The sequence below is a fragment of the Triplophysa rosa genome, linkage group LG24 (genome assembly GCF_024868665.1).
Source record: "Triplophysa rosa linkage group LG24, Trosa_1v2, whole genome shotgun sequence".
Classification (NCBI taxonomy): Eukaryota; Metazoa; Chordata; class Actinopteri; order Cypriniformes; family Nemacheilidae; genus Triplophysa; species Triplophysa rosa.
In genome coordinates, this window is record NC_079913.1 from 14,431,991 (window position 1) to 14,448,752 (window position 16,762).

General features: G+C 40.0%; 2 protein-coding genes across 6 annotated transcripts in view; one reads left to right on the top strand and one right to left on the bottom strand.

The window, feature by feature from the left end:
* LOC130547623 (uncharacterized) overlaps window positions 1-16,762 on the bottom strand; it is a 403,303-nt gene that overhangs the window by 267,475 nt on the left and 119,066 nt on the right. The window lies entirely within an intron of this gene.
* Window positions 15,979-16,762, top strand: part of LOC130547621 (uncharacterized protein K02A2.6-like) — a 13,349-nt gene continuing 12,565 nt past the window's right edge. Inside the window, exon 1 of the mRNA XM_057323721.1 lies at window positions 15,979-16,059. The gene's annotated coding sequence lies outside the window, so the exon portion shown is untranslated. The remainder of the gene's footprint in view (window positions 16,060-16,762) is intronic.

The window sequence follows — 16,762 nt, forward strand, 5'->3', positions numbered from 1 at the left end:
TTTTTCCTGTTTTCATGAATAGAAATTTCAAGCTTGACCACTTCAGGGCCAGACAGCTTGGGTTTTGTGAAAGAGCAGCCCTCATTTGACCTGCTCAGCATTGAGTCTTCTTTATCTGAGCAGAAAAAAACGCTTGAGGAACTCTTTCAGAAGAATATTGAGATGTTTTCAGAGACTGGTAAGAGAAATTATATTTCTCATTACACAACAGTTAGAGCAGAGTTATGCTGTCACTTTCTCTTGTTTACAGTAGTTACCCATTAATTGCCCCATGTAGCTGTTGCTCGTTCTATGGTACGTTTTAGAAGACAGGTCCTGAAATGCATTGCAACAAGGCAAATTTTTAAAAGCGCTATAGAAGTCAAATAAAATAGAAATAAAAAAGTATTTTTTGGGAGGATTTTCATTTTTCCATGCTTACTGAATTTACATTCTTCCCATATATTAAAAATCACGCTAATGTATAAAAATCTTATGTTATTTTAGCATTAGTATGAATGAAATGCTTCATTGTTGTATAATTGCTCTCCACAGCCAAACAAGTAAAGATAGTGCTTCCTGCAGAACCCAAGCTCAGAGGAGACTTCAGAGATTGTAAGATGATTTCCTATATTATACTTGTCAATAGATTTGGATCCTACAAGTACAAGTCACTACTGATTTTGTTTTCAAATAAAATTAAATTTAAAGTGTAAAATTTACTATACATTGAGATAAGTTTGAGAGTGTCCTAGTATATTCTCCTTTAGGTTTATTGACAGCATGCATTAATATGCTCCAGAGCCATTGAGAACAGAGTAGCGACACACTTTGATCTCGCTGCCGCAGTCACGTGGTTCATGGAGCTTCAATAGTTCCAAACTGTCAGTCTGCTTGAATGGGTTTAAGCAAGAGAAACCGTGTAAGCAGCTGTATTTGCAACAGCCAGAAAGAGATTTTATTATATAATTTATATTGGGAGAGGGTAGATAACATTTTTACAACTTTATAGAAAATCATTCAACCATACATACAGATACACAGAAAAGCCATTTTTATTTAGAAAACAATATTTTGTTTAAAAAACATCCTAATAATAAAACACCAGTTTAACAGAGATGTATTTTATCAACTTGCCTGCGAATGTGTTTGGGAAATTAATGGGCTTCAATGCAATGTTTGGAACTATAGAGCCCTCCATGACACGAGTTCCTTCCGCATTCCATTCCTCCAACGGACGTTTATGCGAGTGTCGCAACTCTGTTTTTCAACGGCTCCGGTTTTTGCTAGTCTCTTAATACATTATATCCTGAAGCTTTATTTTCAAATGTAAGAATGTTAGTATGGTTGTAGTCAGAGGCGGACTGGCCATCTGGCATACCGTGCGTTTTCCGGGTGGGCCGCTAACATATGGGGCCGTAATGGACGCGTTAGCTACTAACGTATGGGGCAGTAACGGAGGCGTTGTCCGCTTTGACGGACGTATTATAAATGCAAATGCAAAAGACACGTATGCACCAGGCCGATGTGGGCCTAAAAATGACAGGGCCGATTTTTCTTCTTAGTCCAGCCCTTGTTGTATTGTGTTTTAGTGAGGTAAACTCTCTCACGTTTCAATACAATACATACCTGTGGTTCACAACAGTATTTAGTACTAGTAATAGTACTTTAGTACTTTTTTGTGAGAATCACCCATTAATAAAAATGTAATAGGTTTTCTATCATTGTAAATTTGAAATGAATTCTATCAAAATTTAAAAAGAACTTAAGAAATTCTTGCAACTGTTAAAGCGTTACGAAACACTAAACATTTATTTAGATGTTAACAGAGTTGGTTGTGTTGCACATCATAGAAAAAAATGTTAGCAACTGTTATTACAGTAGAGAAAACTAGTTCATTTTGAGCTTTTTTGCGCTATTTCTGTCTTCCGGGTTTAAAATCCTCATCTGCCCAACGTCAAAGGATGTGACGCTTCGGACTGTGAAGTGTTTTCTTGACCAATGAGAAGATATTTCTCCTCATTATTCATGACAGCGCATGGTGTGTTTCTATCTGACCCTTCAGAGAGATGCGTTCATGGCACATGGTAGTAATCTGATGGATAAATGAAGAAAAGCAGAACACTTACCAGGAGATGCAAAAATACATATTCCGATAATTATATATAAAAGTATATTTTTATGTGAAATACACTATATGCGGTATATACACTCACCTAAAGGATTATTAGGAACACCTGTTCAATTTCTCATTAATGCAATTATCTAATCAACCAATCACATGGCAGTTGCTTCAATGCATTTAGGGGTGTGGTCCTGGTCAAGACAATCTCCTGAACTCCAAACTGAATGTCAGAATGGGAAAGAAAGGTGATTTAAGCAATTTTGAGCGTGGCATGGTTGTTGGTGCCAGACGGGCCGGTCTGAGTATTTCACAATCTGCTCAGTTACTGGGATTTTCACGCACAACCATTTCTAGGGTTTACAAAGAATGGTGTGAAAAGGGAAAAACATCCAGTATGCGGCAGTCCTGTGGGCGAAAATGCCTTGTTGATGCTAGAGGTCAGAGGAGAATGGGCCGACTGATTCAAGCTGATAGAAGAGCAACTTTGACTGAAATAACCACTCGTTACAACCGAGGTATGCAGCAAAGCATTTGTGAAGCCACAACACGCACAACCTTGAGGCAGATGGGCTACAACAGCAGAAGACCCCACCGGGTACCACTCATCTCCACTACAAATAGGAAAAAGAGGCTACAATTTGCACGAGCTCACCAAAATTGGACAGTTGAAGACTGGAAAAATGTTGCCTGGTCTGATGAGTCTCGATTTCTGTTGAGACATTCAAATGGTAGAGTCAGAATTTGGCGTAAACAGAATGAGAACATGGATCCATCATGCCTTGTTACCACTGTGCAGGCTGGTGGTGGTGGTGTAATGGTGTGGGGGATGTTTTCTTGGCACACTTTAGGCCCCTTAGTGCCAATTGGGCATCGTTTAAATGCCACGGCCTACCTGAGCATTGTTTCTGACCATGTCCATCCCTTTATGACCACCATGTACCCATCCTCTAATGGCTACTTCCAGCAGGATAATGCACCATGTCACAAAGCTCGAATCATTTCAAATTGGTTTCTTGAACATGACAATGAGTTCACTGTACTAGAATGGCCCCCACAGTCACCAGATCTCAACCCGATAGAACATCTTTGGGATGTGGTGGAACGGGAGCTTCGTGCCCTGGATGTGCATCCCACAAATCTCCATCAACTGCAAGATGCTATCCTATCAATATGGGCCAACATTTCTAAAGAATGCTTTCAGCACCTTGTTGAATCAATGCCACGTAGAATTAAGGCAGTTCTGAAGGCGAAAGGGGGTCAAACACCGTATTAGTATGGTGTTCCTAATAATCCTTTAGGTGAGTGTATATATTGGGGAAGGGCTTCTCCACTGAAAGTGATAAATACATGACAGTTGTTGAAATTGTGGCACACAGAAACAGGCGTGGATGGCCATTTGGAGCTCTCGGTGGGCCGGAGCTCATGTGGACCAGTTTAGCTCAATGTGTCACTTTCGAAACTCGGAGGGGACATCCGACACTGACGAAAGGGGGTTTCGAAAAGCGAAAGCGGAATGCAAGTCGCCTCGTTAGAGCGCCCGTCTCCCATGCCGGAATGTTCGCCGGTTTGAAGCCCGCTCGTCATGGATGCGAGTTGGGCCGGGACAGTAGCAAACTGTGCTTTACTCGGGAAAGCTTTTAGAAATGAAGACAAGTGGACTTTTGGACTCGCTCATAAAGGCCGTCTGTGTCAGGAATGCGGTACCGTGACCTGAGGACTTTTCCATCTCTTCAAATGCGGTAATTGTCATATTTTATTTTTAATTTAACAGTTATACTTGCATTTTGTTAAAAACAAATAGCCATATTACATTTAGTGGTTTCTGTAAAACCGATGTGGCTTGAAAGTATGATTCGTGCCCCGCCCACTCCCCCACTCTTCTTCTCACAGCGTTCACGCCCATTTTAGTTGCATTTTTAAAAACGACAGTGAAGTAGACTGTAGCTGAAAAAGGGGGGTTTCATGACCCTTTAAAGCAAAAAAGGTATACTTTATAATGTGGATTATTCATGCATATCAGATTTAAGATTTTTGTCTAATTGTCTTTTAGATGTCTCCAAGTTGAAATTCTGCATTGATTCTGCTCAATACGACCTCAAGATATCCCATGATGGTCAAAAAGTGAAAGGATACGACTGGTACGTCCCATTCCGTAGTGGTAATCCAGAACAGTTCACCGATTGGAAGCAGGTTCTGTGTGTCGAGGAGGTCAAAAGTCGCAGTTACTGGGAAGCTCTGTGGAGCAGTACAGGTGTTCATTTTGCGGTGTCTTACAACAGCATCGTCAGAAAAGAAGATGGAAAATAATAGCAGATTTGGGTACAACAAGCTGTCCTGGAGCTTAGCGTGCTTCAATCACGAATGCTATTTCATTCACAATGGTGTTAAAACCAACATCCGTACTGCGAAATGTTCAAAAATAGGAGTTTATGTGGATATAAAGGCTGGCTCACTTAGTTTCTATTGCATTTCAGACATTGAAGAAATGACGCTCCTTCATAAAGAATGCACTGTTTTCAGTGAGCCACTGTATGCAGGGTTCACACTCGTGAGCAGGTCATCTGTAACACTGTGTTGTTCTTGAGGCTTCAAATGTACGCCTTGACTCTAGTTTGTTGGTCACATGGCAAGGGGATCTCTCTGGCTGCAGATTATAAGTATAAGATAGAATTTAATAATTTATGTTCTGAATTTACAAAGATACTTCACATTTGGCATGTTACATACAATTGTTTTTTTCTAAAGATATTGAAGATTCCTGTTAGTGTGTAATTTACGTACATGCATATTAATGTGTGGTCAAGATTTTGTGTTCATTTTTGCTGTTGTTACTTGAATGTTAAAATAAAATAAATTCTGTCAAAATCAGAATACAATGTCATCCTCTGTATTTTTCACACAAGTTGAAGTAGTACCAATTTTTGAGAAATATTTATCTGAATACACCCATTCACATACCAACATACAACTGTGCATAATCAGTCTTTCGTTTTGCATTTTGCACTCTCAAAAACCTGTTGCCTGCCAGGAGATGGCGCCAGTCACACATCAAAGCCTCGATTTTTATAAGTGGTTTGTACAATCTATGCTTCAAATAATCACAAATATTGTAAGAATAGCTTGAAGAATGTGTTTAAGCATTCTTCAAGCTATTCTTACAATATAATAATTAAATTAAGCATTTAAGTGTTTTAATATTGCATATAGGAATTTATTATCTGTTATATTTGACCTGTGCTTCTCTCTCCTTTATCCTAAATGTGTGCTCTCACTGAGCGTGTGTGTGTGTGCGTACTTGTCTGTGTACGTACGTGTGTGTGTGTGTGTGTGTGTTGTGTGTGTGTGTGTGTCTCTGTGTCTGTTTGTGTTGGTGCGTGTTGTGTGTGTGGAGTGTTTTGTGTGTGGGTGTGTCTGTCTTCTGTGTTTCAACCTTTTCTTGTTTTTGCAGGTACAACTTTGATTGTTTTGCTTGTAGTCAATGTGTCTCATGTGCAGCTGCTTTGTAACAATGAAAATTGTAAAAGCGCTATATAAATAAAGTTGAGTTGAGTTGAGTTGAGTTAAGCATGAACGTCATAAATTTATTATGATCAAAAAGGTTCTAAATTTCTCTGTGGTGTGATTCCAGAGGAATTCTCATTTAATTTGATCAAATTTATCTGCTTTGAGTAAAGATGTAAAGTGAGATCCCCAGTCTGATGTTTTAAGTTTAATGATCTTTTATAATGTTTTTATGCTACCATGTTGGGGGTTTAACAATTCTTATTTTCCATCCAGAAATAACAGCTTACTGGTTTGATTGGAGCGATTAAAGGATTTACTTTAAGAACGTTATCTTTATTCAGGATTCCTTAATCTTTTGCACATGTTCCCAATGAATCAAGAACAAGTTTTATGCACTAGCAATATGCTAAATGAAGGCTTCAAAATGAAGGCGGGTTTAGTATTTTGCTTTGAATAAAACAATCATTAAAATAAAATGGCTAATAATAAATGTTTGTGTGTGTGCGTGTGCGTGTGCGCGTGTGCGTGTGTGTGTGTGTGCGTGTGTCTACTGTATACTGAAAAAACCCACTGTATTACTAAGCTGTGCTCTACACCTTTACCTGTTTTGGGGATTTTGGTGTGAGTGGCCCAATCTGTCAGCCATGTGTTTATTAATTTCTGTTTTCATAAAAATCTAGGGTTTTTTGGATGTGAACTACTTTCATTTCAGTGTTGCGGTAAAGACTTCAAAAGTGTGGAACAGGCACTTTTAGATGAAATATGGAAAAAATGAGTTTCTTTAAAGTAATATTTCATTTTTAATATTGTCATGTTGTAAGTGTGCTTGTTTTATGTATTTTAACATCGGGACTGTCAAAGTAGTGTGTATGTGACTAAGGGAAGTCCTGTTTAAGCAACCGACGTAATACGTGAGGACGTATACAAGAGACACTCGTGTATCTGTACCTCTGTGATGTTAACGTTTCTGTTATAAAAGACAAAGGAAGACTCATCGTATTTCTCCTTTCTTGATATGGTGTCAGAAGTGGGCCCGTAAAACAAAGAGAACGGAGTACCCGTAAAATGCCACTGTTCAAGCCGCCCGACAATTTTACGCTTGACAAGCCGGGAGAATGGCCGTCATGGCGGCAGCGTTTCGTGAGATACAGAACGGCTGCCAAGCTCACAGAAGAGGACGGAGCGGTCCAAGTGAGTACATTGATTTATGCGATGGGAAATGAGGCGTAGAACATTTACAAATCATTCGTTTTCAATGAAGAAGAGGATGAAGACGATTTCGAGACAGTTTTGAAGAAATACGACGACTATTTTGTACCGCAGACCAACGTCATACACGAGAGGGCGCAGTTTCACCAGCGAACCCAAAGACAAGGGGAAAAAGCAGAGACGTTTATTCGTGCATTATACGAGTTATCAGAAAACTGCGACTTTGGCGCTAACAGAAATGAGAATATCAGAGACAGATTGGTTGTAGGAATTAGAGACAAGGACCTGTCCAAAAGATTACAACTAATTAAAGATCTTACACTGGATGTTGCGGTACAAATGATAAGACAAGCAGAGGAAGTTACACACCAAGTTAGCCAGCAGGGGGATCCAACGTGCAGCGTTCAAGAGATCAGGCGACCCAAACAGTAGGTCGGACTACAGCAGGGAGCGCCAACCTGGAAAAACAAAGAAAAGTGAGGACAAATGCAGCAGATGTGGCAAAACAAAACATAAAGACAGAGAGAAATGTCCAGCCTTTGGATCAGAATGCAGGAGATGTAAAAAAAAGGCCATTGGGAACACATGTGCAAAACTAAATTAGTCCATGAAGTCATGAGGGAAGACCGAGAATCTGACTCATTTTACCTCGGATCTGTACAACAGAAAGGCAAAGGCAGCACAGAAACATGGGCTGTCAATCTGACTATTGAAAATACACTAGTGGCATTCAAAATAGATACAGGGGCGGATGTGACAATAATTAGTGAAGAGACATTTCAAAACCTGAAAAGGAAACAAGAACTGTGCAAAGCAAATATTGTACTTAACAGCCCAGGAGGCCAGCTAAGATGCATGGGCCAATTCAGAAGCCATGTACAGCATAAATCAAAGCAGTACGAATTAACCATTTATGTTGTGAAGGGCCCAACAGTGAACAATCTTCTCAGCGGAAGGGCAGCTAAAGACATGGGCCTGGTAGATCCTGAGAGCAGCCAGTTAACAACCTTCATCACGCCATTTGCCAGGTATTGCTTTAAAAGACTTCCTTTTGGCATTAGCATTTCACCTGAGATCTTTCAGAGAAAAATGCAAGAGCTGTTGTCGGGCCTGGAAGGGGTCCAAGTGTACATGGATGATGTCATCATATATGGAACGTCTATGCAAGAACATGACATGAGACTGAAGCGCGTAATGGACGCGATGGAACTAGCCGGCCTAAGATTGAATAAAGACAAATGTAAGATTCGACAGAGTAAGCTACAGTTTTTGGGTCAGGTAGTGGATGAGAACGGAGTCAGAGCTGATCCGGAAAAAGTCACAGCTATCGCGGAACTCAAAGCCCCAAAGAATGTACATGAACTGAAGAGAGTATTGGGGATGATTAATTATATGGGAAAATATATCCCTCATCTAGCAACGCTGGGAGGCCCACTATACGAACTCCTACGAGAAAAAACGGCATGGAGCAAGCATTTCGTCAACTGAAGGAAGCGCTAATGACATTTTTTTTTTTAGATTTAGATTCAATTTATTGTCATTGCACATGTACGAAGATAACGAAATGTGACCTCTGCATTTAACACACGTACCCCCGGAGCAGTGGGCAGCTATCACTGCAGCGCCCGGGGAGCAAGTAGGGGTAAGGTGCCTTGCTAAAGGGCACCTCAGTTGTTACCCGCCGGCCCAGGGAATCGAACCGGCAACCTTCTGGTCACGAGTCCGACTCTCTAACCATTAGGCCACAACTGCCCTGATCACCAGTGTTGTCATTTTATGACGCTGAGAAGCCAACAACTGTATCTGCTGACGCAAGCAGTTATGGTTTGGGAGGGGTGCTACTCCAACAACACGGAGATTGCTGGAAACCTGTAGCCTACTGTTCGCGAACACTCACTAGTGCTGAACGTCATTATGCGCAGATAGAGAAAGAGTGTCTCGCGGGAGTCTGGGCGTGCGAACATTTCAGCAAATATCTGACGGGAATGGCGCATTTCAAACTCATTACAGACCACAAACCGCTGGTTCCTTTGATAAACTGTAAAGATTTAGACAATGTACCGATCAGATGCCAGAGACTTCTGCTCAGATTAATGAGATTCAACATAACCGCTGAGTACGCACCTGGAAAAACACTCGTTGTAGCAGACACTTTGTCGAGAAGTCCACAAAGCAGCTCCATGGACAGCACCACCGAAGTGGACATCAGCTGCTATGTTAACACGATTGTCAAATGCATACCAGCTTCAAAAGGAAAATTAAATGCAATTCGCGAGGCAACGCAACAAGATGGGAAATTGCAGAGAGTGAGGCGCTTGATTAAAATAGGATGGCCTGAGCATGCCCGAGATGTTCACCCGGAGATCAGAGATTTTCATGCATTCAAGAGTGAATTGTCTGAGACTGACAGGTTGCTTACCAGAGGAAACCGTATCATCATACCTGAATCTCTTCGAGGAGAAATTATCGAACGAATACATGAAGGACATCTGGGGCTGACCAAATGTAGGGAGAGAGCGCAGACGTCCATATGGTGGCCAGGACTTTCTTCTGACCTAAAACAAAAAGTTGAACAGTGCAAATTCTGCTGTGAACACAGGAAAACGCAGAGAAAAGAACCTCTGAGCCCGACTCCTCTACCTGAAAGACTGTGGCAGCGCCTGGGAGTAGATTTGTGTGAGTACAAAGGGAAAAACTACATAGTGCTCTCAGACTATTATTCCAGGTTCTTGGAAATCTTATACCTATCAAACACCACAGCTGAACAAGTCATCATCAAGCTCAAAGCAACATTCGCACGATACGGTATCCCGGAGGTAGTAGTTTCGGATAATGGCCCTCAATTCACTAGTGAAACATTCCTATCATTTAGCAGGGAGTTTGATTTTGAGCATGTAACATCTAGTCCATATCACCCCTCGAACAATGGACATGCTGAACGTGCAGTCCAGTCGGCGAAAGCCATCTTACGGCAAGAGGATCCAGTCTTGGCATTGTTGAGTTATAGAACAACTCCACATGCATCAACGGGGGTGAGCCCAGCAGAGCTTCTGATGGGACGGAGGCTCAGAAATACATTACCAACTTTGGGATGCAACCTTATGCCAAAATGGCCAGATCAGAGACTGATACAAAGAAAAGACGATGCTGCTAAGCAAAAACAAGCATTCTATTTCAATAGAAGACATGGAGTGAGAAACTTACCTCCGCTGATACCAGGAGATGAAGTCTTGGTCAAGCTGGATGAGGAAAAACAGTGGAGGACTCCAGCAACAGTAGTGGGGCAGAGTGCGACAGAGCGCTCCTACATGATCAGAAGCCATGACGGGGGAATGAAAAGGCGAAATCGCCATGACTTACAACGTAGCCCCTCTGAGAATAACGCTGATGATGAAACAGCAGGACACTTAGAACAAACGTGTGATGACGACACGACAAGAACAAATGTCTCACTGCCCACACAGACTAGTGAAGGATGGAGAGTAACTAGGTCTGGTAGAGTGAGTAAAACAACTGAAAGACTAAATTTGTGATACATTACGTCTTACAAGTATGTAAGAAGTGCAGTTAACATACTGTTCAATTTAGTGGATTAAATAATGTGTTTGTTCAGAGTCATGCTGTTTTGACGATAAGTCCCCTGTGATATAAAAGGTTGAAGTTCTGTAAAAGGGGGAGGTGTCAAAGTAGTGTGTATGTGACTTTAAGGGAAGTCCTGTTTAAGCAACCGACGTAATACGTGAGGACGTATACAAGAGACACTCGTGTATCTGTACCTCTGTGATGTTAACGTTTCTGTTATAAAAGACAAAGGAAGACTCATCGTATTTCTCCTTTCTTGATAGGGACAAAAGTTGCTTCATATTTTTTTATTTAATCGCATTAATCAGTACTTATATTTTACGTCAAGGTGTGTTATGACTATGTATTTATTAAGCATGACAAATCTAAAATTTGATTGCTGGGAATTAAAAATGGCAGTTGTTGCAGAAACAATAAAAATAGCAACATGACACTGCTGAAACTGCTGAGACAGATAGATCTCCAATTATTAGATGCACTGTCTGCAACTATCAGCTTAACAACCATCAGATTCCTCTGTGCAAAGCAGCAGTGCCTAAAGCAATATGACTTAAAGGAATAACTTTGCTAGTAATTTGCAAGGTTATGTTTCAACCAAAAATGTTGTTGGAGAGGCCCAAATTCTGTAGCTGTAATGATGAGCTTGGTCAGGTGGGATCTAGTTGCAAACAGTATTTAATTCAAACGTAAAATCCAAGGAACACAAAGGCAGAGAACAAGGCACAACGACCACATCACAATATGAACAATACCAGACAACTCACACAAGAAACACAGGCACTATATATACACACAGGATAACAAGACACAAGTGAATGCAATGATGGCTGACGAGTCTGGGCAAAGGGTTATGGGAAATGTAGTGTGAAATGAAAGTCCAAGTGATGAGGTGAGTGCCCTCTTGTGGAGCACGAGGCCACTGCGGCTGACAGACGTTACAGTAGCACAGCTTTGATTTATAGCAATACAAGGAGCACAGAACAAAAACTAGATCATTAAAGAATATTGCCACTCAAAATTCATCATCCTGCTAGTAAAACTCTCCCTGTGGGAACACATTTGGACTTTCTGATGATGGAGAAAGTGTATTTTTGGCAAACATAGCCGCTGTATCTCTCTTGACAAGGCAGTTTGTAAAAGGTCAGGAACATGGCAAAGTTTTGGCGGTCCAGATTCATCATGATCCAACAGAGAGGAAAGGAGATGATCAAAGAGAGGAGAACAGGGGTCGTGGGATGTGGTAAAGTGAAAAGGACATGACGTAAAGGGTTTGGGGGGTCTCTGGAGGCCAATAACAGCTGCCCAGATTGATGCCTGGCTGTTGAGCGATGTGGCAGTCATCTATGTGGTGGAGGTGACCCTGCTATTGCATTAGAAGCCCATACCACAGTCATTTGACACCTTAAGAGCTGCCCATATTTTATGAGCAAATGTTAAAAGTGTCAAAAACAGCACAGGGACATGACCGTAAGCAATCGCTCTCTCAAAACTAACTGCCGGCCCTGTACTGGACAGCATATCCATCTGAAGTCCACAGCAGAGCTGAATCGAAACAATTTTTAACATTTGATGCTGGGTGATAGATGGAAATATCTGTAGTGAATAAAAATCATGTTTGAAAATCATTAAGATTAAAAATCATTGTTATACAGTACCTGTAACATGTAATATAGAAAGGTTATTGTGTTCCTGTAACTCTACTGGTAGAGCATTGTGGGTTGCACTTTATTTTACAGTATGTGCACTTTCAGTGTACTTATCCTCTGAATAAATTAATAAACCTTAAGTTATGGTGTACTTACCAAACCAAATACTGGTAACTACAAGTACTTAATAGGAGTTAGGTTTAGTGGTATTGAAAGTTTAGGGTTAGTACCTAGTAAGTACCTTGTAGATAAACAGTAAATACACTCTAAAACTTTGCTGCAGTTTTGCAGCAGGTTTGCCAGTAACTTACTGTAGATTTAATTACAACTTAATACTACTTTTCCTTTTAAAAGACTTCAAAATGAGCAAGACTGGTCTCATTACTGGCATTACACTGCAACAAAAAGACATTCTAAGCATTGTTGTCTTGTTTTCTATGAAAACTATTTATAACTTCTTAAATTACAATACATTTACATAACAAAAAGATATTTAGTCTTGTATTATGAAAAAAAAGAACTAGGTAAGTTTATGTTTAAAACAAAAATGTAAATTGCTGCAAACCTACAGCAAAGTTTTATAGTGTACATACTACATAGTATGTAGGTAACAGGACTGTAAAATAAAGTACTACCGCATTGTCATAGCAGTGCAAAGGGTCATGGGTTCGAATCCCATATAGTTTTGGGGATGCTGTTTTCTATTATACAGCAAGTCACTTACAATTCTTACTAATTTTTTCTGTTTAAACCTCATGTTCTTTAATAAATACAGATATCATGTTACTTTATAGAAGCTGCATTAGTTTAGTTCTCTTTCTTTGTGACGACATGTTTATGACATTTAATTGAGACAAACCAAGTAAATCTGCCCACTCATTGGTTTGTCATCTCACTGTCACCTCACGTTTTGTGTTGAAGGTTACTTGTGAATAAATGAATCGTATTGTGACACGAGCTCATCCTCTCCATTTTCTGAATTAATTCCACTGTTGATTTCGCTCTGGGAATAAATCCTATTGCTTTCACATTCTCGACAGTGGATTTAAGGCGACGCTGTCTGCATTGCAATTGCTAATGAGCTAGCATACTGTTTACCCGTCATGCACAACGCACTGCTGCACACGGGGTGACGGCTGCCTGTTTTTAATGATCTTATGTGTCGTACACATCAGAGTCGAGGGACTTCTGGGCTCTAATGACAGATGTTTAAGTCGAAAAGGAAACACGAGGCACAGCTGTGAGTGAAGTTGTGCTTAATGCTGCACTTTACGCTCTGCTAACTTTCTCGTTATGTTTCTCCAAGCATACTTTGTTCAAGTAATGGAACTCATGTCCATAGTTTTTATACTGTTTGAGCAAGGCCACTGTGATAAACTCTGCATTATAATCTGCAACAAAACCAGTGACATGGAAATCACGGTCCAAGTTATTTTATATATGATTTATGGATTTGAAAAGAATTGTTTATCTCTTTTTTACACCTGAATATTAAAGTCTAGACTAATGCTGACCCAATTAATTAAAGAACTAAACAATAAAGAAAATGAATAAAATCTGGCAATGATTCACCTTTGTGAAAAACATAACTGGTACCAGTTGACTCACTCAGAACACCATTTAAACCAGTGACCAAGCACGACATGAGTCAAATATACTAATATAGAATCTATATAGATGCTAACATTTGAGGTTAAGCCCACAAGCTAGTCGCTATAGTGCACCGTATGAGATGAGGAAGTAAGGTTTACACATTGCACATCTCATACCGACTGCCATCCTTTACATAAGCATGATCCTCTGATGTCAGTGGGGTGCTGTGATTCAGACTGTCACCTGCTGTCACAGACGGGACCCCCTGTTCAGCTCTTTGGGGCCTGTCAATGCCTTTAATTCCTTTTGTCACCCAAACTGAGAAGGTTTTATTATTTGTTTGTTGGATGGCGAGACATGTCAGAGAAAACTGGAGGAGTTTATAGATGAAATCTTTCTGGAGGCAGGCCTGTGTCACAGCATGACATAACAAGAGATGTACGACTTAAGTGAAGGGTCAGAAGGCTGCTAGAATTAGTTTTGTCTTTGCCAGATGCTACCCAGTGGCCTTTGAACCAAGTCGGGTTTAAGAGTAAAAATTCTTTGGCTGGATTCAAGCTGGAAAACGACAGACTTAATGCAAGAGATTTTAATTAATCTGTGATTAAAGTGTTCTTACAGAACAGGTTCTATTATTATTATAAGGCACTATTAATCAAGATTAATTTAAAATGAGGAAGTGTGCTCATAGATACTAGGAACTTTCCAGGAGGTATAGAGGGTATGCATTGATGTCACTTTCCCACGTGAACACGCCGGGACATGCTTCCTTGAGTGGTAAAACTAAATCAAAATGGCTGCATTCAATAGGAGGAACAAAAACTGGGACTAAAACACGCAATTATTTGCTGAAACTACAAGCAACTGGACTCGACGGTGATCCTTACAACTACCTTATGACTTACAAAGGAATCAGGTGTTCTTAGACACTCAAATGTTGCGTGGAATTGTGTTTCCTGATATTGTAACCATTCATTTTGCCCAGTGTTTTACCACTCAAGCAGGCGCGTTCCGGCGTGTTCACGTGGGAAAGTGACGACACGTGCATACTAGGGCTGAACGATTAATCGAAATCGAATCACGATGTGATTTGCTAATCGCAAGAGGCTGCGATGTGAAAAATAGGAAACGCATCTGTTCCAAGCCCGCCTTGAGTGGCATTCTTGCTAACCAACCGAGTGAGCGCACCTCCGTTATGCCTAATCAGCACTGCCCTAGCCAACTGCGTAAACGTCCGACATTAAAAAAACAAACAAACAGAAGGCAGGAGAGAGAGTGTGTTATTATGGCATCTGCAGAGTCAGATCGATCATATTAGGCAAATAAATACTAAAGAACCGTCCAATTCAGAAGACCGCACACACATACAGCCTGTCATACTCGCGCGACTCTTCTCCGCGTTGCGCGTCTCGCGGACGAGCCGTTTAAACTTGACGCGCACACACAGCCTGTTTCATTCTCGCGGACGAGCCGTTTAAACTTGATGCGCACACACAGCCTGTTTCGTAATGACGTTTATAGTACTTGAGTCCGGCTCCACGCGGGCATCTGGCAATATGGACGAGGCTTGACGCACGCACACACCCTGTGTCAACTCACGCCTATTTCCGCGTTCCAAACAAATGTAAATTCTATCTAACTGTTTTGCTAATTTCACTTGGATGAAATTAAACATTCAGCACATTTTCTACTTGTTTTAAAAAATCCCACATATTAAAAAAATTATAAATCAGCCTATGTAACCTATGAACTATATTAATAATTCACTAACACAATAGAAAATGTTATGGATTTAAGGGTTACAATGGGAGTTGTATTTGTTTTAATGGAAACTATAATAGTGTACACTGGTATTTGGATTCTATTGGTGTGATGTAATCTGGAAGTTGGGAACCAATTGAACAACAGTAAGCCCTATTTGAATAATGCCCAAAACACACTACAAAAATAAATTTTGTAATGGTTTTAATGGAAACAATTAGAATTTCTGTAATGTTTTTTTTGTTTTTGTTTTCTAACTATACCCATACTGTGCTCTACACAACAATATTGAGCTGAAGCTTGAATTAGAAAAGTTAAAATCGCAAATCAAATCGCAATCGGAATGTCTGTCAAGAATATCGCAATTAGATATTTTCCCCAAATCGCACAGCCCTAGTGCATACCCTCTATACATGTGGTATAAGGGATAATGTTCAGGCAGCTGGTTATTGCAGAAATAAGCCCTGACCGTGTGATCACACTGAAGGGGCTTATGTCGCGATAATAGCCAGCTACTTGTACATCATCCCGCTTATTATACGGCTACTTGCCACATGGGAAAAAAATAGACATGAAATGTGAATTTGAAATATTTTATTAGCTCATTTTTACCGAATGCAGACCTTCCAAGAGGAAAAGCTGTTTACTTTCGGTTTTAAGGTAAGAAACGACGTCACGAACAGGCAATTTGGTTCAATCATTTGTAAATATAATGTCATGTATGTTATTAAAAGACATTTTTATATTTAATTTGTCAAAGAAAACTGTCAAAAGGATTTGCTGCATCCGGGTTACCTTGTGTTGTTAGTTTTGAGAGGTTGTTATCTGGGAATAATATGGAGCCAGAGATATGACAAAACAATCTGAATTTGAATTTCGTAAATCTGAATTATTCACAAGTGTTTTTTAACAAAACTGAATATTATATGGGAGTTAAAATAGTTTTGAATTAGATTTTGATTTCGAATTTGAATTTTTTTTACTTGAATATTGAACATTTGAAATTTAACACAATTGATTTTATTTTAAGGCAGAGTTTTATAGGCATGCATTTTCAAACAACATATTTTTTGCTCTGAATTCTTAGATTGCAAATATCCAGTTTTTTTTTTAATACAGCCTCACGTTTTCAAGATGAAGAAGAAATTCGGAACATCAAATTCAATTTTCTAAAATTCAAAACGCAGAAATTCAGATCGTACAGAAAGTAGGTCAGAGGTCGTCCACAGGGAAGAGTAGAAGATCTCGGAAAAGTCAAACGGAGCGCTTTGGCCACAATGGCCAGTTATTTGTTCTTATTATCCAATCAAACTCCAAACATGCTGTTTTGGAGAGTGGAACTTCTTACATTGCAATAAAAAGG